An 18024-nucleotide genomic window follows, 5' to 3' on the forward strand; every position below is an offset into this window, starting at 1 on the left:
GTTGTGGGTATGAAGAGCTGATGTGAAGATCTGCACATTTGCAGTGAACAACAACTAATTGTATTGATCCTACAAAACCCAGGAACTATGCTACATATTCTTGAGCACCATCTACTGGCGCAGTATCTATTAATTGTTTACATATAGAGTGGAGCACTCTGGTATTGTAACAGTGCATGTTTCCACCTTTCCTTGGCTGCAGCAGCTGTTTTCAAGGGGCATCTGGAAGAGCTCCACATTGGAGAAATCTGTAGAGAGAAATATTTGCACCGCTAAATACAACACTCTTTGAGGGGAAGACTCCTTGCTCTGTCCTCAACTGCAACCCTCTTCAGGGAAACAGGCCCACATGTGACCCTCCCTCTGCCATTAGAGTAGTATACCCTTAATTTTGCATTCTGAGGCACCTTCATTTGCAATGCCACAGACAACTGTATGCTTTGGAATGTCACTATGAGATAAGCCCAGAAGCAATGGGAAGAGGTGAGTGTGCCGCAGGGGGAAATAACCAACCACTTCTTAACCCCATATTTCATTTTGGGTTAGTTCTTATTTTTATTAAGCCACCTCCTCTTTCTGCCATCATAAATCACAGTAACACAATTAACACTAACTGGCACCCTTTGTTAAAAATATCATTAGAGAGGCTGAGGTTAGCCTTTTACCCCAGTTGATGAAGATTGAGAGACACTTATAAGATAGTGGGGAGAAGTTTGGGGAGAAGCACTCTGCTGCCGCCTATGCTGTACATGTTCTGTAAGAGAAGACTTCAGTTTCCTGGCCTGTCAGTCAGGCTCTTTGTAGAAACATTACATTAGATTATTTTTTTTAAAAGAAAGCTGCTTCCTCTGTTCTAAAGATGGTAGCACTGGATCCTCCCAATCTTCAGTTAAAGTTATTGTGCTTCAAATAAAGTTATGCTTGGCATCCTTCTTAGATTTATGCAGGATACTTATAAAGCAATATATGAAAACAACCCTGCTGTATATCTAGACATTTGTCACTTTCTTTCCAATCTTGTGTAATCTTTCCTAATCTAACACTAAATAGTTAATTCTCCTAAATGTGAAGCTCCAGGCCATGTATTTCTGTAAAATTAGTTCATGCATCATGACTGACTTCCTCTAACTGCCCTATAGCTCTCTAGCAGCGTTCACCTGCTAGCGACAACCACCTTTGTTGTCCTTTTTTTTCAAACTGCTTCGTTGCTTTCAGCCTGAACATAGAACTATGCAAAATGTTTGTAACCATGGAGGCCAAAGCCAAGTGAGATTTATTTGGTTTTGTTACAAACCTAAAAATTGAGTCAAGTCCACCAAAAAGTTTTTGAGACTCCTTTAGCTGAGTTTTATGACCCTTGAATTACCTGGGGTAAGTTTCAAATTAACCTCAACCACAGTTAGGCATTTTCAGGATCATTTAGATCTGAAATTCAAAGTGAACCTCTGATGCTATACATTATCACAGAGCTTCACACAGCTCTTCATGTTATACCATTTGTTTCTGCACATTTAGTACCACCCATCATTAGCATTGGCAGTGTTTCCCTTTCCCCCTATTGCATGGTGCCTGTTCCTTTGGCAAATTCTGTGTCATGGTATTTTAAGCCTCAGAAAAGTTGGTTCTTCTATGCCTTTATTGTTCTAATATCCTTAATTTAAAATAATGTAATGAATGTATACATGAATATATGTTACTAGCATTTATATAGAAGGAGGTTATTTTTAGCTGCCTTTTAATTACCTTCCCTCTACCTCTGACTAAAGGGTTAACCAGTATAGCTTGGATTTATTAATTTGGTACATAGCTCCTTTTAAGAATTTTTTACCCACTAATTTAACGATTAGTCTAGGTAATTTGATTTTTCCAGTGAGTCAATTTGCTGATTTTCACCTGGTTGAGTCAGCACATATCTATTCTGCTTTCCCCCCAAAAGCTCCTTGTTGGCTGAAATTAAAAACTTTATGAATGGCATCAACTGTCTGTCAATTTATTCTCTGCCAAGCTTTACTTAAGAACATACCAATCCTACCAGCAGCTGGTGTTGTCTTAGAAAACACAGTTTTTAAGTTCTCCTTTCTCTTTATTTCAAGGCAAATATGGGAATCACTGTGCTCCGGAGAATGATTGTTTGAGACCCAAGAGGTTAAAGAGAATGAGCCAGGAGCATCCTGGGTTTTAATCTGAGATAAAGTGCTGATTTCTCTGTGTGACCCTGTGCAATTGATTTGACCTCCTTGTGCATTTTTCACCCCATTTAGAATATTGGGTAAAAAACAGTCGTCACTGAAAACCACATTCCACATCTGAGCTTCATTTCCCTGAGTAATAAAAAGTGACGGGTTGGGGAGAGAAGGAGAATTGCACAAATATTTTAGGATTGGTTTGTTTGTGATATTTATTTCAAAATTTCAAACACTCATACTAACTGCACGATATAAGCTTTATCTCTGGAAAAAAGCAATCACTCTCACGTTGTTTTTGACCTTTTCACTGAATTGACTGGCCAGGAAGTATGTCCTTATTCAGTAGTTCCCAACACAGTATTTATCTGTTCTTAATTTATTGCATAGCTTCTTTTTCACTTATTTTCCATCTTTTTATATCTTCTCGGTGGCATCTAATACATGAATAATAGTGGCCAACACAGTTTGCTTAGCTGCTTGCTGTGCAGTTCACTTTTACTGTAACTATAGATGCTGTATCCTTTTTCTTCAGTTGTCACTATTTCTGAGGCTGACCTTATGTATGCTGAAAAGACTTAAAATCACTGTAAGCCAATGCAACCCCCCTAAATCACTAACACTGGCTTAACACTTACTTAAATAGGTTTAGATAAATTCCGTAACTTACTGAGGCAAGCTAGAACTGATTTTAAGTGAGGGTTAAGCCAGTATAAGTGCATCTACACTAGGGATTTGCACTGCTTTAACTAGATCAGTTTTAAACTAAGTTGCATCAGTTTAGCTAAATTCCTCCATCTTCTGGCCTAGCGATTAGGGTACTAGCAGTAAGGGACCAAGTGCTAATTCCCTGCTGTGTCATAGACTCACTCTGTGACCACGGGCAAGTCACTTAGTCTCCCTCTTCTTCAGTCCCATACTTTACAGGGGTATTGAGTGTAATTACATGTAAGATTGTGAGGGGCTCGGATATTAGGGTGATGGGGGCCATAGAAGTACCTTTTGAGAGAGAGGCTGATCTATCTGAGTATGTCAGGTTTTTTGTGACTTATTCCATTTTATTCGTTTCTAGAAATCGTTGCCAGTTGGGAGGCAGGGGTCTCAAGTCATCCTGAAATGGCTGGGATAAAATGAGGAACAAAGTAAAATAGGCTTATTTTCAAACAACTTACATTAAGTGTTGGATACCGAGCTCTAGAATTTTGACAATGGTAGTTTAGATACAATGTGAAATTATACGACCAGCATACATGTTCCACCAAGTCATACATCATGTGCCAGAAGAACAAGATTTTAGCCAGAGATATTGTGTGTGTGTTTTCTGGCATCATGGTGGGGTTAACAATCACCAACAAAATTTCAAGGGAAGGGAGCTGTTAACAGTGTTACAGCCTGCAGACCAGAGGAAGACTTTGCAGCGCATCAACTAAAGGTTAGACAAAAGAAAGCAGAAGAGCATGGGTTGTAAAAAAGAAAGAATCCTGAAATATTAAGGAACTTCTTGTCAGTGGGCTAATATAACTCTTGCTTTCAACTCCACAGGGTAGTCCAGCCTTTGCTGCCTGTAAATGGGCAGGATGTGGAAAAGTTGAATGTTAGTGTATGAAGTCATTTTACCATTATGTTGTAAAAAGTGAAGTGCACATTCACTACCAGAACAACAATAACAACAATCCTTAAATATTTATATGCCCAAAGTTGGGAAAATGTATACTAGTTTTAGCTTTTTGGAATTATTTTAGCTTGGGATTTTTTCTCTTCTGATTATAAGCCAAACCTTCATTGGATCCCCACTACGTACTTTGTAAATAGTAATGAGAGAGGCTGATGAAATGTGGCAGTGTTGGGACAAATTATGGAACATAGCTAATCCAGATCTATAAACTTTGGTAAGTTTTAGTAAAGCTAAAGGAAAATCAATTTTTTACTGGGGAACATAATAATGCTCCTAAATATGTATCTCATTAGACTGATAACCACTTATTGTATGTTAAAAACAAAATTTCAGTTGATTATTAAAACAGATTTGCTTAAGGTTAACAATGTAATAGATACAAAGCCATTACATAACTGTTTAAACCTCAGTAAATATGTTACAAATGTTAACTATTTTTGTGTTAACATAAAGCAGAAGTCTTAATTAATCTAAACAAAATAAATGCATAGGAAAATCAGTTTAAAGTATGTTTTCAATTTCAGAAATAACTCCTTGTGGATTTTCCTTTATTTTTTCACATCTAAAGTCTGAAACCACCCAATAAGATTTTCCAAAGCACTGAGAAGAATGTCATGGGAGAAGTATCTTTTCCATTCACATTCATGCTGCCATTTGGTCACATTTCAGCCTATGGAAAATAACTATTGTAAATATGATTAAACTCCTTCTAGCAGTTCTGACTTAATGGTACTGTAAACTCTTAATAGAAGGCAGAGCTGTCTGATGTGTCTATGGGATATTTAAGAGGGTGAGGTAATATCTTTTATTGGACCAACTTCAGCTGGTGAGAGAGAGAAGCTTTTGAGCTTACACAGAGCTGTTCTTCAGGTTGAAAGCTTGTCTCTCTCACCAACAGCAGTTGGTCCAATAAAAGGTATTATCTCACCCACCTTGTGTCTCTAATATCCTGGGATTAACATAACTACAAACAACATTGCATATGGGATATTTACCCATTTCCATTAATTAGCATTAAAAGATAGTGACATTCTAATACTATAGTGAAATAGCCTTCTCATTATTTATAATTAACCTTTTTAGTTCACACACAAAATGTGCTACTTTTAAATCAGAGAGGCAAACTTCCCAGTCAGTAGTTTTCTTTGCCTCTCAAATGTTTTAAATTGCTGCTAGACTGTCTTTCTGTTTATAATGCTGTTTGATGCACTGATTTTTATGCTACTGTGAATGAAATCTTTATGTTGCGAGGGAAAGTGGGGAAATCAGAACAGGCAGGTTGCAAACCACAATGGCTTTCTTGTTTTAAGTATATGCTGAAACTTAGGAAACCCTGCATTATTAAATCTCTGTTTTTTCCTTTCTAAAGTATCATTTCCTCTAGTTAGTGTCTTTCACTAAACAACAAACTTTACTTGGCTGTTGAAAAAACAGATCTGCCAGAACAGCGAGGCAGATAGAGATGCTGATATTTTATCAACTGAGAAAGCACACACATACTTAGGGGCTTATTAACTTCCATCAAGTCACATCTAAAGAATTTCCTGTTCTCCCCTCTCTTCTTGTTTACCTTGAGTTTACTTCAAAACTATTTTCTTTTCCATATTTTTTAGTTGGGACCCAACCTTCCCCACCCCAAACTGAGATAAATATATTTTTAAATTCAAATTGTTTGTTTCCTTCCCCACATTTGCATAAAAGAAATGCATTTAAGAATGCTTTATAGATTGAGTAGCCACACTGGTATAAATGGGCATGAATCAGAAAATAAATGTCTGTCAGATTCTGCTGCCCGTATGATCACTGAGTAGTCCCTTACACTGTGATTAATTCCACTGGAATGGTGATGGAGGACTTATAAAGCAAAGTTCTACTGAATCTGAGTAAGGTTTCAGAATCTGGCGTAGTTTGGTAAAAATGGAAGTTGAATAATAAAGGGGCTGACTGATCACATGAACTGAGTTGGCTTTTGAGGGTGTGTCCTATTCCTCTTGCCTACCACTTAAATTCTGCTCTCACTTATACCAGAGCAAATCTGGACTAACTTTTTTTTTACACTGTAACAGAAAGCAGAATGTGGGCTTTGTGAACAGGACAGCAGTTTCTGGTTTTGTCAGTAGCTAGCAAAGCAATTGGAAGCAAACTTGAAGCCTTGTGCCAATGCATTTGTACAGTGCAACAATATATTGACGTGTCAGGCTATCAAAGTCTTCCAAGTGGAGGATCCAGATCCTCCAGGTCAAATGATATGGCAGTTTTTCAGTCAAATCCACAAATCATGAGGGAAAATACAATGATCAAAGGTTTTTGATCTAGAAAAAAGATGTTTTTTAGTTTTGGTGATAGTCTCCTGTCAGAATACTTCCTTTCTAAACAATATGAAATTGAAATGCTGATCACATAATGTCAAATCCTGCATTCTTTACTCAGGCAAAGCTCCCAGTAGAGTTAATGGGCACTTTGCCTGAAGTTGATGAGTTTTACCTGAGTAAGGAATGCAGGATTTTGCTTGTTGTTGCTAACACTAAAAAGCTTCTCATCCCTCCTAAGGATGACACTTATTAACAGTTTTTAACATGCATTTCATGAATAAAAATGAGCTGACACTTTATTAGATTGGTGCTGTATTTCTATTCCCACTGCTGAACATTCCGTTGAAGGAGCTGACTTAATTTTTACAGTTTTCCTAATGAGGAAAAGCAAGCATGACAAGTGAGTCAACTAGATAATATTCTACTGAGCCTTTTCCCCTGAGTTATGAGAGTTCTGGAAATCCCATGAAGCATAACACGTCAATTTTAATCACAGACATTCTTTATTATTTACAAATAGAAGTAAAGCTCTGATTGATTTGTAGGGCTGATCTATTGGCCTTGCCTGCACTAGTCTTTTTTGCTTAAATTTTCCACTTTTACTTACACCGGTGCTGCTCCATAAGCGGTAACAAAGGTGAGAGCACTAATGTCCATAAGATGTTGGCAAAAAACAGTGGAGTTGGACTCGCCTCTCCCGTCGCTGGTATTTGCAAAGTTTACTACTAAAATGTTTCCATATAAATGATTGTGTTGTGTTTGCAATAAGAAGTTATATTTATAGAATCTTTAAACCCTCTCCCCCAAAAAAATATCCAAGCACTTTACACAACTGAATATACAAGAACAGTTTCACTCCAATGAAACATCTCTGGGGTGGAATATGAAGCTGTTGTGCACCAGCACACTCCATACAGAACTGTTTATAGGAAGTAATGAGGAATAACTTCCAGTTAAATCTGTAAGGAAAACATAGGTCTTGGATTCTCATCCCATATGAAAGACTTCACTTCCGGGACCGCGCTGAATACATTAATTCAGCACTGATTCAGAGATGAAACAACTGCCCCGCTAATGAATCACCAACAATATCTCCTGCAGCTCCTTGGGTTTTTCTTGGAGGTATCTCAACTATAGTTCTCATATGAGATCAGATAAGATCATTACAACCCCTTATAGATCATGCTAGGATCTTGCCACTTCTTGGATAATTAAGAGGATTCAACATCACAGTCTGTCCCAGGTGTGGTGATATCCTTGCACATAACATACCATCCCGTGTCTTATTGTTTGTTTATATGGTACAGCAAGGACTATACTCTAAAGCAGCAGTAGATGAGCCAGCAGGTGCTGAAGACCTGCTCATCCCAGACCAAATATGTGACAGCTGCTTAAGGCTCAGCTATCCTACAATTACTCTTTAGGCCCTGCATTCCCATATGTTGTGTGCAACACTTTTAAAATTCCTGTCTGCGCTACAAACTGGAGCATTGTTTGTACCAGATTCCCTGTATTGTATACAGGAACTAAAGAGTGAAGCAGGGAACAGAAACTGAAGAAGCAAAGTGAAGCCCAGCAGCGGTAGCAGCCCCTAAAGGAAATCCGAGAACAAATTTCACAAAACACCTGCAGTGTGGAATCACTAGCTCTGTTAATGTTCTATCTTGATCAGCCCCTTTGTTCTTCTGTTGGTGTACTATAATGTACATGTGGAAGTAGAAAACAGATTTATGGAAACTCTCTAAGAGCTCAGTCTAACGCCCACTTAAGTCAATGGAAAGATTCTAATTGACTTCAATGGGCATTAGATGAGGCCCTAAATTCTCATGTGTATATAGTGTCTAATAACTAGGGTTACCATTCGTCCGGATTTACCCGGATATGTCCTCCTTTTTGTGCTAAAAATAGCGTCCGGGGGGAATTTGTAAAGCACTCACAATGTCCGGGATTTCCCCCTCCCCCGGCACAGCAGAGCGAGCGGCTGGGAGGGCTGCAGGAAAGTCCCGGGCTGGACTCCGGAGCAGCTGGAGAGGAGCTCCGCCCTGCATTCTGAGCAAGTGTATCAGCACAAAGTGCAGCCCTCCCCTTTTGCAACTGGGAGCGGTTTCTGCCATGCAGCGTAGCAAAACGGGAGCGAGAGCACTTTGTGCTGATACAAGGGCAGCTCTCCCCTGCAACCCGGTCCGGACCAGGGACCGGGTTTTGTTGTGCAGGGCCAGGGACCGGGTTTTGTTGTGCTGGGGAGCTTAGCCATGTGTCCGGCTCGCACAGAGCCCAACACCCTGTTCTGAGCAGCAGGGTAAGGGGGGGCAGGAGAAGGGGCAGGGAGGTTCTGGAGGGGGCAGTCAAGAAACGGGGGGGGGCTTTTTGGGGGGAGTGGAGAAAGTTTTGGGCAGTCAGGGTACAGGTAGGGGGTAGGGTCCTGGTGGGCAGTTGGGGGGGGTCTTAGGAGGGGGCAGTTAGGGGACAAGGAACAGGGAGTCTTAGGTAGGGGGTGGGGTTCTGGAGGGCAGTTAGGAGCAGGGGTCCCAGGAGGGGGCAGTCAGGGGACAAGGAGTGGGGGGGGGGGTAGGGGGCTGGGAGTTCTGGGGGGGAGCTGTCAGGGGGCAGGGGTGGGGAGAGGGATCGGAGCAGTCAGGGGACAGGGAGCAGAGGGGTTTAGATGGGTTGGGAGTTCTGGGGTGGGCTGTCAGGGGGCAGGAGTGCGGAGAGGGATCGGAGCAGTCAGGGGACAGGGAGCAGAGGGGTTTAGATGGGTTGGGAGTTCTGGGGGGGGGGGGCTGTCAGGGGGTGGGGAGTGGTTGGATGGGGCGTGGGAGTCCCAGGGGTCTGTCTGGGGGTGGGGGTGTGGATAAAGGTTGGGGCAGTCAGGGGACAAGAGGCAGGGAGGCTTAGATAGTCCTGGGGGGCAGTTAGGGGCAGGGGTCCCAGGAGGGGGTAGTCAGGGGACAAGGAACGGGGGGAGGGTTGGGAGGTCAGGGGGGGGCGGGAAGTGGGAGGGGCAGGGGCGGGGCTAGGGCGGGGCTCCTCCCGTCCTCTTTTTTGCTCGCTGAAATATGGTAACCCTACTAATAACTTCTTTTACTATCTCTTTTCAGCACTAGCTCACTGTTTTTATTTTTTGTTTGCGGTCAAAAATGTCTGTAATATCAATGTTTCACTACTCTCGTGTTGCTGTTGCTGCTTTTTGACTTCGTCTTTTTTATTCATCTGTGTGGCATTAGTCAGCATATGGAATACAGTGGTAATCAGGACAGAAGATAAGAAATAATTAATCCCTCTCCAGGAAAAACATGGGAAACCTAAGTAGGGAAGGAAATGTGCCTGCTGCCATATGTGTACAGTCAACCTTTTTTAATGTGAACATGGAAGATGTGTGGGGGCTGCTTTTTAGCTATCCTCCCTCTGCATTATCCACTTTTCTAACTGCTCTTTTTCATTACCAATTTTTCATTATTTTCTCTGCTTTTACATTCCTGGCCTTTGTAAAGCAATTTCCTTCCCAAAGTACTTCATCCAATTTGTTTCCCATAACAACAACAACAACAATAATAATAGAAAAAAATACTCCTTTAATAGCAAGTTTGAGGCCAAAATCAATTTTCTGGTACTCGTGCAACTCCTCTTGATTTCAAGGGGATTTGCACTTATGTTGCTGAGGGAAAAATCTGGCCCTTAAGATGACCATCCACCTAGAAGTGTAACTACAATAAGCAACTCTCTCAAAATATAGGCAGCCCTTATTTATTTTTCAAAATTGGGGGAATAACACTTGCACAACCTTCCCAGTTCTCTCATGTTGTGACTTTCTGTCTCTTTGCATATACTGGCTGATCCTTTGCATGTACTTCAGATTGTGACTAGGTAACATACTCAGCAGAATGGCACCAGCTTTGACCTGTTTCATTCTGACCATTAGCTACACCACAGTTTTTGTTGAGGAAAAAATGCTACATAAAATGTTGTAAATCAAGCTGTATGGGAAAGAGAATCTTCCACTGACCAGGGATTAGAGACCAACAATTCAGTTCTCTTCAGAGCTCTGTCTTTAATATTGGGTGACCATGTGCAAATCATTCAACCTATCTATGCCTCTGTTTCTCTGTCTACTAAATGGGAATTGTGGCCTGTCTCCTCAGCTGTGATGGAGCAGAGCTTGGTGCAGCTCCAGTCAGGTAGCTGAAAGACCACCTTTCCCCTCCCCTGATTCTGTTTTTGGGTAGGCACTGAACCAGCTGCAGGTGGATGTTAGATCAGCCTAAGGACTGCTTTATCTTGTGATGCCTCCCAAGGGACCATTGTACTGATCAGGGTCAACAGAGGACATAGTGTGCCCTGGCCCCAACCCACACATCCCTCCACCTGGTTTAGGACATGAGGATCTAGGGTAGAGGTGGCTAAATTGGCTTTATGTCCCTTGAGGATTTCTCCTCAGCTAGAAATTAGAGATGAAAATTACCCAGCACATTGGCTAGTCAGCTCCCCTGTCAGTGAAGGATTGCTCCTTTCAGTGCATTTAGTGTTGCTTTGTCCCATCTAGTTTTAAATGTCCCTTTTGCATTCTGATGATACAGAATGAAAACTAGATAGTTTGGCTATCTTTCTTCAAATGAGTTGGTAATAAAGGGTCTACAAAAATATCAAAGCAAGGTACTATCATTGTAAACTCATTTTTCAACAGAACACGCAAAAGCAATGAGGAACAAGTGGTTAGGCAATGTAACCACACTTTTATGTTTAAGTTTTGGGCAGAGGTTTGAGTGAGTCCTTATTTTAGCCAACCAGTTCACCTATGCCTGGATATAATGTGGCATTTTGTGCACCATAAATGATGACTGCTGTGATTGACTTTTGGAAGCAGTACTGGATTTCCTGAAATCTTGGCCCAGCATGATGGATCAAGAGAGCACAGTATTAAGGGTATTCACAGGGAAAAGCAGATAGATAATCTTCAATGGCTGCCTATACCAATGTATAACCTTAATGGGGAGCAAAATGTTTGAATGTGCTTAATGAATAGAAATCACAAATCTACCCTGTTGCTCTGATTATCTTAAATATCACATTAGCATTTTCTTACTTAAACTAGAAGGTTATAGCCAGAAACAGGGCTGCCCAAAGGGGGGGGGGCAAGTGGGGCAATTTGCTCCAGGCCCTCACGAGAATATAGTATTCTATGGTATTGCAACTTTTTTTATGGAAGGGGCCCCCAAATTTGCTTTGCCCCAGGCCCCCTGAATCCTCTGGGCGGCCCTGGGCAGAAAATACAAAAATATTAGAAACCTGAGAAAAAGAATGCAGAAATAAAGCTGGACATTTTTAAATCTTTCCCTCTGATTACTTTATAACTCTATACTTTTTGTCATATATATCTCTTACCCTTTCAAGGTTCTGTACTTTAGTCTCTTAAGATGGAGCCTTTGCAGATTTTCACAGCCACTACCTACTTGAAAACTTAACAGCATATGCAATTTATTTTTTCTTTACTGGGAAAAGGGCTTAGCCCTAAACTTTATGGTTAGAATCTAAATAAATCCTGTTGTGTTTCTGTTTTGCACCTGCACTAACAGATTTAGGAAGCCACTTCCACCTACAGACATGGAGTACTATCAACATATCCCTCCCAAGAAGGGAGTTGGGGTGTAAAACAGAGACCTGCTGGTAAATTAAGCAAACTACGTTGGCAATGCATTTGCACTTAAGACTGAAACCTTTTCTCATTGAAATTAATAGCAAAACTCCCATTGATTTCTATAGTACAGGGTTAAATCCTTCACTGAGCACAATATTCTTACTGTGTTGGAATACATTCCGAATAATAATAATACAGAAACTAGCTAATGCTATCTTTTTTTCCGTGTAAGACTTTTAACTTATTGCTCAAAATATTTCAATATTTTTGTGTTTTCAAATATTTATTACAGTAAGAAAAGACTGAGCTGTGGAAGAGTGAAAAAATCACAATATTTCTTTCTTTCATAAGGTAAGATTTCAAAAATGCAGTTTTCCAAGTGCTTATTTTTAGCACAACAACTATAAAGTAATTTAAGTTCCCAAATATTGGCAACTTCTCATTCAAATTTATCCCAACCTTCACAATCTTGGCTACATAAAAGCCAGCACTTTAAAATTCATGATCCTTTTTGATTAGCTGACATGATGAGTCATCAGCCAAGCTCTGTATGTGCCACTGTGCTGACCTGTTCTGCATTAGAGAAGCTCAGACTACATTTCATTTCATGGCAATATATTACAGCTGTACGTGCTTCAGGACACCTGATTTCAAATTATCTCAGATTTTTTCCCCTTCTTTGCATCAAAAATTGGAAACCCCCCAATTTCCATTGGGAGTTTGGCTTCTTGTTCCTAGGTTTTCTTGTCTCATGTAACTAACTGCACATGAAGTAATGTTCCCACATGGTTGTATTATTCACAGTGCTATGATCTATGCAGTTAACCACAGCTTTCCTAATGAGGATCTTTTGGACCTTTCAGTAGTCCACAAAGGGAAAATAGATATGTATTGATTGTTGCTTACCACAGGAAGAAGACAGATGATGAATTTAGCTCTGGTGTAAAGAATCAGTCCACGTAGCACACAGTTAAAGAAAAACTGCAATTGGTTGCTGTATCTGAGATGTCTAAAAACAATATGTACTAGTTAGCACTAATGAGAGCTAGACACATTGCAAATTATTAAATTTTGGAAATTATCAAGTAAATGAATTGACAACTATAAAAAAAACAAAAACAAAAACCAAAGATTAACCTATAGAAAGATCCTAGAGATTCAAAAAGAATTTAAGTTAGTATCGAAATTTAAAAGGATTCCATAGATATGCATTCTGTAGGCTATTAGAGCAATAGAAATTTATATCTTTGTGTACAGGTATTTGGAACCATTCTTTAGAATTATACAACAAGGATATAACTTTCTATTAAACTATAAAGGATGGTCCAAAAAACCTAAAACAGTAGGGATATAATTCTGTTATTTCTGTGGGACTTTTCTGTGTGATTTTTCCATAGGACTTTTATTTTCACAACTAAAGATTATATAATTATTTATAATTTATCATGCACTAATACTCATTGTAGTAGAGTTAGTAAAAATAATTGTCTTAGTAATACTGCCTGAGACCTCACAACAGCTCATTGCTATTATGGTAAATTTTATCTGAGAAATATATAGAGAATACTATCACTGTATGAATCCTAAAGTATGTACATTAGCAAAATTCTACTGTCTATTGAAAACTGAATTATCAAAATAATATTTACAAATAATTGCCACGGAGTTAATATCTACTGATGAATGGCTCTCGTGATTCTCAATGAGATCTGCCTTAATGACTTTTCTCAACTGGAAGTCCAATCTGATGATGTGGCTCAAGGCAAAGAAAATGTAGCTATGCATTGATATGTACTTTAGAAATGAAGATATCAGCATCAGAAAGTGAAGAAACATTCATCATTATTGTAAATTCTATCACTTTGATTATTTTAACAATGGCAATTTACTAATTTAGGCCCTGGTACATCAGGGTAATTGAGCATGACTGGTTCTGCAAAAGCTAGTTTAAGTTCCTTATGAACGGGGCTTGTGAGATAATTAAAATGTATGATACACAGCAGCTTACAATATTAACTCATTTTTCCCTCTTTTCAGGTCTTGAATGTAATAAATGCACTGGACAAGACATAAAGACTTCTATTAATGCTATGAAAATTAACCAGGTCACATTAGCAGCAGAAAATCTTCAAAGGTACAGAAATTAAACACTTAACCAGTAATTAATTAAACCATCCATGCCACAAGCATTTGCAGCATAGCCTAGGTATTAAGCTAGGTCAATAATTAAACTGTAGTAAATCATCTGTAGGTTCCATCCTGTCAAACTTTAAAGGTTTAAAGTTTAATTCTCAAGGACCCTTAATGCTATAGTGAATCAGTAAATGATTACACAAGATAGCTGAGCAATCCATATTTTGCTACTATTAACATTATTTTCAAGACATCACAAAATTATTTCTTTTGTTCAAAAATAGCATGTGACCAAAATGTATGCCTCTCTAGTCCTTATGGAAAAGACATATTTCATTTTTGAAGGCCAAGGATAGTCATGGCAAGATAAAAGGGAATTTTTTTCTGAAAGGAAAGATGTATACCAAACAAAAGTAATGGTTGGTTTTTTCTAGTTTCTGTGAAGTCAGTGATCATGAAAGCAAGAAGGTAATATCACTGCATGCAGCTGGCTATAGTGCAGGCAAGTGCTACATGAGCTGTCTCCTATAGCTCTGCCAATGCAACTTAGACAAGATTTGCAGTATTGTCTATTTCAAGTCCTGGATGACTGTGAGGCAGATTCTGCCTAGTACAGCAAATTTCCTGGTGGTTTTGTGATGTGGGAAAATGTGCATTAAGGAACTAGGGAGAGACTATCAAATCTTATTTCTCAACCTCCCAAAGTCAAAATGCAGAACACATTTTGGGCCTGTGTCATACAATGGAAATCACAAGATATAATGCAACAAGCTTAACATGCTCTGAGATTCATTTCTTCAGCATCAATAACATTTCCTGTCACCTTATTTACATGCAAATTATTTCACCAGAAATAATCATTCAAATATATGTGAGATAATAGCAAGTTTATGAGGGTTAGAAATAAATGTATGTCTAAAATTGAGACATCACTAGTAATGAAAGGCAGTTAGGAGGAATCAAATGTACTTTACGTGAGACCTCAATTGTATTTAAGTCCAATATTTGCAGAGGGATAAAGCTAGTGAGTGCATTTATTCACTAACCTTATCTTTAGTTCTTCTGTCTCGCCACTGTTTGTTACAGCAATAGGCTCAAGCTCAACTTTCAGATCTGTTTCTTGAACCTCCCAAAGTTCAAGGGGGTTTGGATGGAGATCTGGTTTGCAGCCCATTTATATTTTAAGCATTAACCATGTATTTTTTTCAGTAAATTTGATTGCTGGTTCCTTAGACAGCATTTCATGATAATTATAAAGAACATAAGACTATTCAGACAATCAGATCATGCACTTGGTTGATTCCCCACGCCCCCCACAATAGCGATGTCGTGCATAATGGAATGACTTGTTGGCTGCTCCATTAAAATTGATGGGACAGGTTTTATGGTATTTTTCTTTAATTTTTATTTTTCAATAGCAGTGCTTAAAATATATATCTATAGATTCATATATAATGAGGTCAGAAGGGACTACATTGATAATCTAGTCTGTCCCTGAATTAATTCCTGTTTGAACTAGAGCATATCTCTTGACGTTAAAATTTCCAGTGATAGAGAGCCCACCAAAACCTTTGGTAAATTATTCCAATGGCTAGCTACCCTCACAGTTAAAATGTTGCACCTTATTTCTAATCCAACTTTGTCTAGCTTCACCTTCCAGCCATCGGATCATGTTATACAGTTGTCTTCTAAACTGAAGACCCATCTATTATCAAAGTTCTTTTCCACATGTAGGTACTTACAGACTCTGATCAAGTCACCCTTAATCTTTTCTTTGTTAAATTCAACAGATTGAGCTGGGAGGCTTGCTGCCGCAGGCTGTGTAGATATACCCCTTGAGTCTATCCTTATAAAGCAAGTTTCTCAATCCTTTAATCACTCTTGTAGCTGTTCTCTTAACCTTCTCCAATTTATCAATATCCTTCTGGAATTTTGGACACAGTATTCCAGTATGGGTCACACCAGTGACAAATAGAGGAAATATAACTTCTGTACTCCTACTCAAGGTTCCTTTGTTTCTGCATCAAAGGATCAAAATAGCCCTTTTGGCCACAGCATCACACTGGGAGCGCAAGTTCAGCTGATTACCCACTATAATCTACTAGTCCTTTTCAGAGTCTCTGCTCCTCAGGATAGAGTCCCCCATCCCATAAGTATGACCAACATTCTTTATTCCTAGATGTTTGACTTTACAGTTGACCACATTGAAACACATGTTGTTTGCTTGCACCCAATGTACCAAACGATCCAGATTGTCTTGTATCAGTGACCTGTCCTCTTCATTATTTAATACTCCCCTAATCTTTCTGTCATCTACAAACTTTATCAGTAATGATTTTTGTTTTCATTCAGGATACTGATAAAAATGTTAAATAGCATAGGGCAAAGAAACTAGTCCCTATGGAACCCCACTAGAAACACACTCATTCAGTGATTCCTTGTTTACTGTTAATAATAATAAATGGAGATATCCTATCTCCTAGAATTGGAAGGGACCTTGAAAGGTCATCAAGTCCAGCCCCCTGCCTTCACTAGCAGGACCAAGTACTGATTTTGCTCCAGATCCCCAAGTGGCCCCCTCAAGGATTGAACTCACCACCCTGGGTTTAGCAGGCCAATGCTCAAACCACTGAGCTATCCCTCCCCCAATAAATGTTATGTTTTGAGACCTATCAGTTTGCCAGTTTTTAATTCATTTAATGTGTGACATGTTGATTTTGTATCATTCTGGTTTCTTAATCAAAATGGCATGTGTCACCATGTCAAATGCCTTACAGAAATTATTACATCAACACTATTGCCTTAACAACAAAATCTGTAATCTCATAAAAACAAAAATCATGTCAGTATGACAAGATCTGTCTTCCAAGCTGAATGGCATTAATTTCATTACCCTCCTTTAATTCTTTTATTAACCAAGTCCCGTATCAGCCATTCCATTATTTTCATAGGGATCAATGTCATGCTGACAGGCCTATAATTACCTCGATTTGCCCTCTTTAAATATAAGCACAACATTAGCTTTCTTTCAATCCTCTGAAACTTCCCTAGTGTTCCAAGACTTACAGAAAATCAACATTAGTAGTTCAGAGAGCTCCTTGATCAGTTCTTTTAAAACTCTTGGATGCAAGTTATTCAGCTCTGCTGATAAAATATCTAGCTTTAGTAGCTGCTGTTTGACATTGTCCTTAGTTACCATTAGAGTGCAAAGTATTTCGTCGTCATCATCATCATCATCATTTTCCTATGAATATATCATTATTTTTAAACAGTGAGATGGCTTCCATAATAGAATATCATAAGGGCTGCTCCACAACAACTGGAGAGGCTTTTGTTTTTGACAGTGGTTGTGTGTGTGTTTTATTTAAATAGTCTCCCCCATATACTACATCTTCTCCTGTTTCTCCTCCCCTCCCCCATCACCTGGGGTTGGATCATCATGCAAGCATCTGCCATCTTCACCTGTCCGAAGTAGCACTAAGGTTGACCTGCTTACTATTTTCTTTGATGTAATCCATCACTTCCTCGGATTTCCTCAGGGTCTGTTTCCAACCACCCTTTTCTGTCATGCTACTTTCCCTAGGTCCTCTTCCTTCATCCTCTGTGTCCAACCCAGCGAAATTGTACTTCCTGCATTTTGTCAGCCACATTGCTAATTTTGACTTCTGTCATAATGCTCTCATTTCACAATCTCTCCCTTTGCATAACTGTCTTTATTGCGCTAAGACATCTCACTTTAAACACCTGTAGGCATTGAACCTGCTGTCTCTTTGCTCTGGCCTTTCAGTCTCAGTGGGATATGCTTGTCATACACAACTCAGGAGATGTTATTCCACACTCTTCTAACACTCCCCAGTTTGGGCTGTATCTCACTTTCAAGTTTGTCATCTCTCATAACCCAGCCACCAAGGCACTTGAACTGGTCAGTCTGGTATAGTCATACTCCGTTAATCTCTGCATGCAGTTTCCCTGTCGCACCTCTACTGACCCACATGACCTCAATATTAGTCATGTTCATTTTCATCCCATGCCTGCTTAGTTGATCACACCACTGGTTTACTATTTCCTCCAGGTCTTCTTTTGGGGACG

At 39.4% G+C, this 18024-nt stretch overlaps 1 protein-coding gene across 2 annotated transcripts in view; it reads left to right on the forward strand.

Annotated features, from left to right (window-relative positions):
* The window catches only part of SULF1 (sulfatase 1), a 168905-nt gene that overhangs the window by 12630 nt on the left and 138251 nt on the right, over positions 1 to 18024 (forward strand). For both annotated transcript variants that reach the window (XM_024102807.3, XM_065582119.1), the window contains exons 2-3: positions 12095 to 12153; positions 13840 to 13936. The gene's annotated coding sequence lies outside the window, so the exon portion shown is untranslated. The remainder of the gene's footprint in view (positions 1 to 12094; positions 12154 to 13839; positions 13937 to 18024) is intronic.

Source organism: Chrysemys picta, chromosome 2 (assembly GCF_011386835.1).
Source record: "Chrysemys picta bellii isolate R12L10 chromosome 2, ASM1138683v2, whole genome shotgun sequence".
Classification (NCBI taxonomy): domain Eukaryota; kingdom Metazoa; phylum Chordata; order Testudines; family Emydidae; genus Chrysemys; species Chrysemys picta.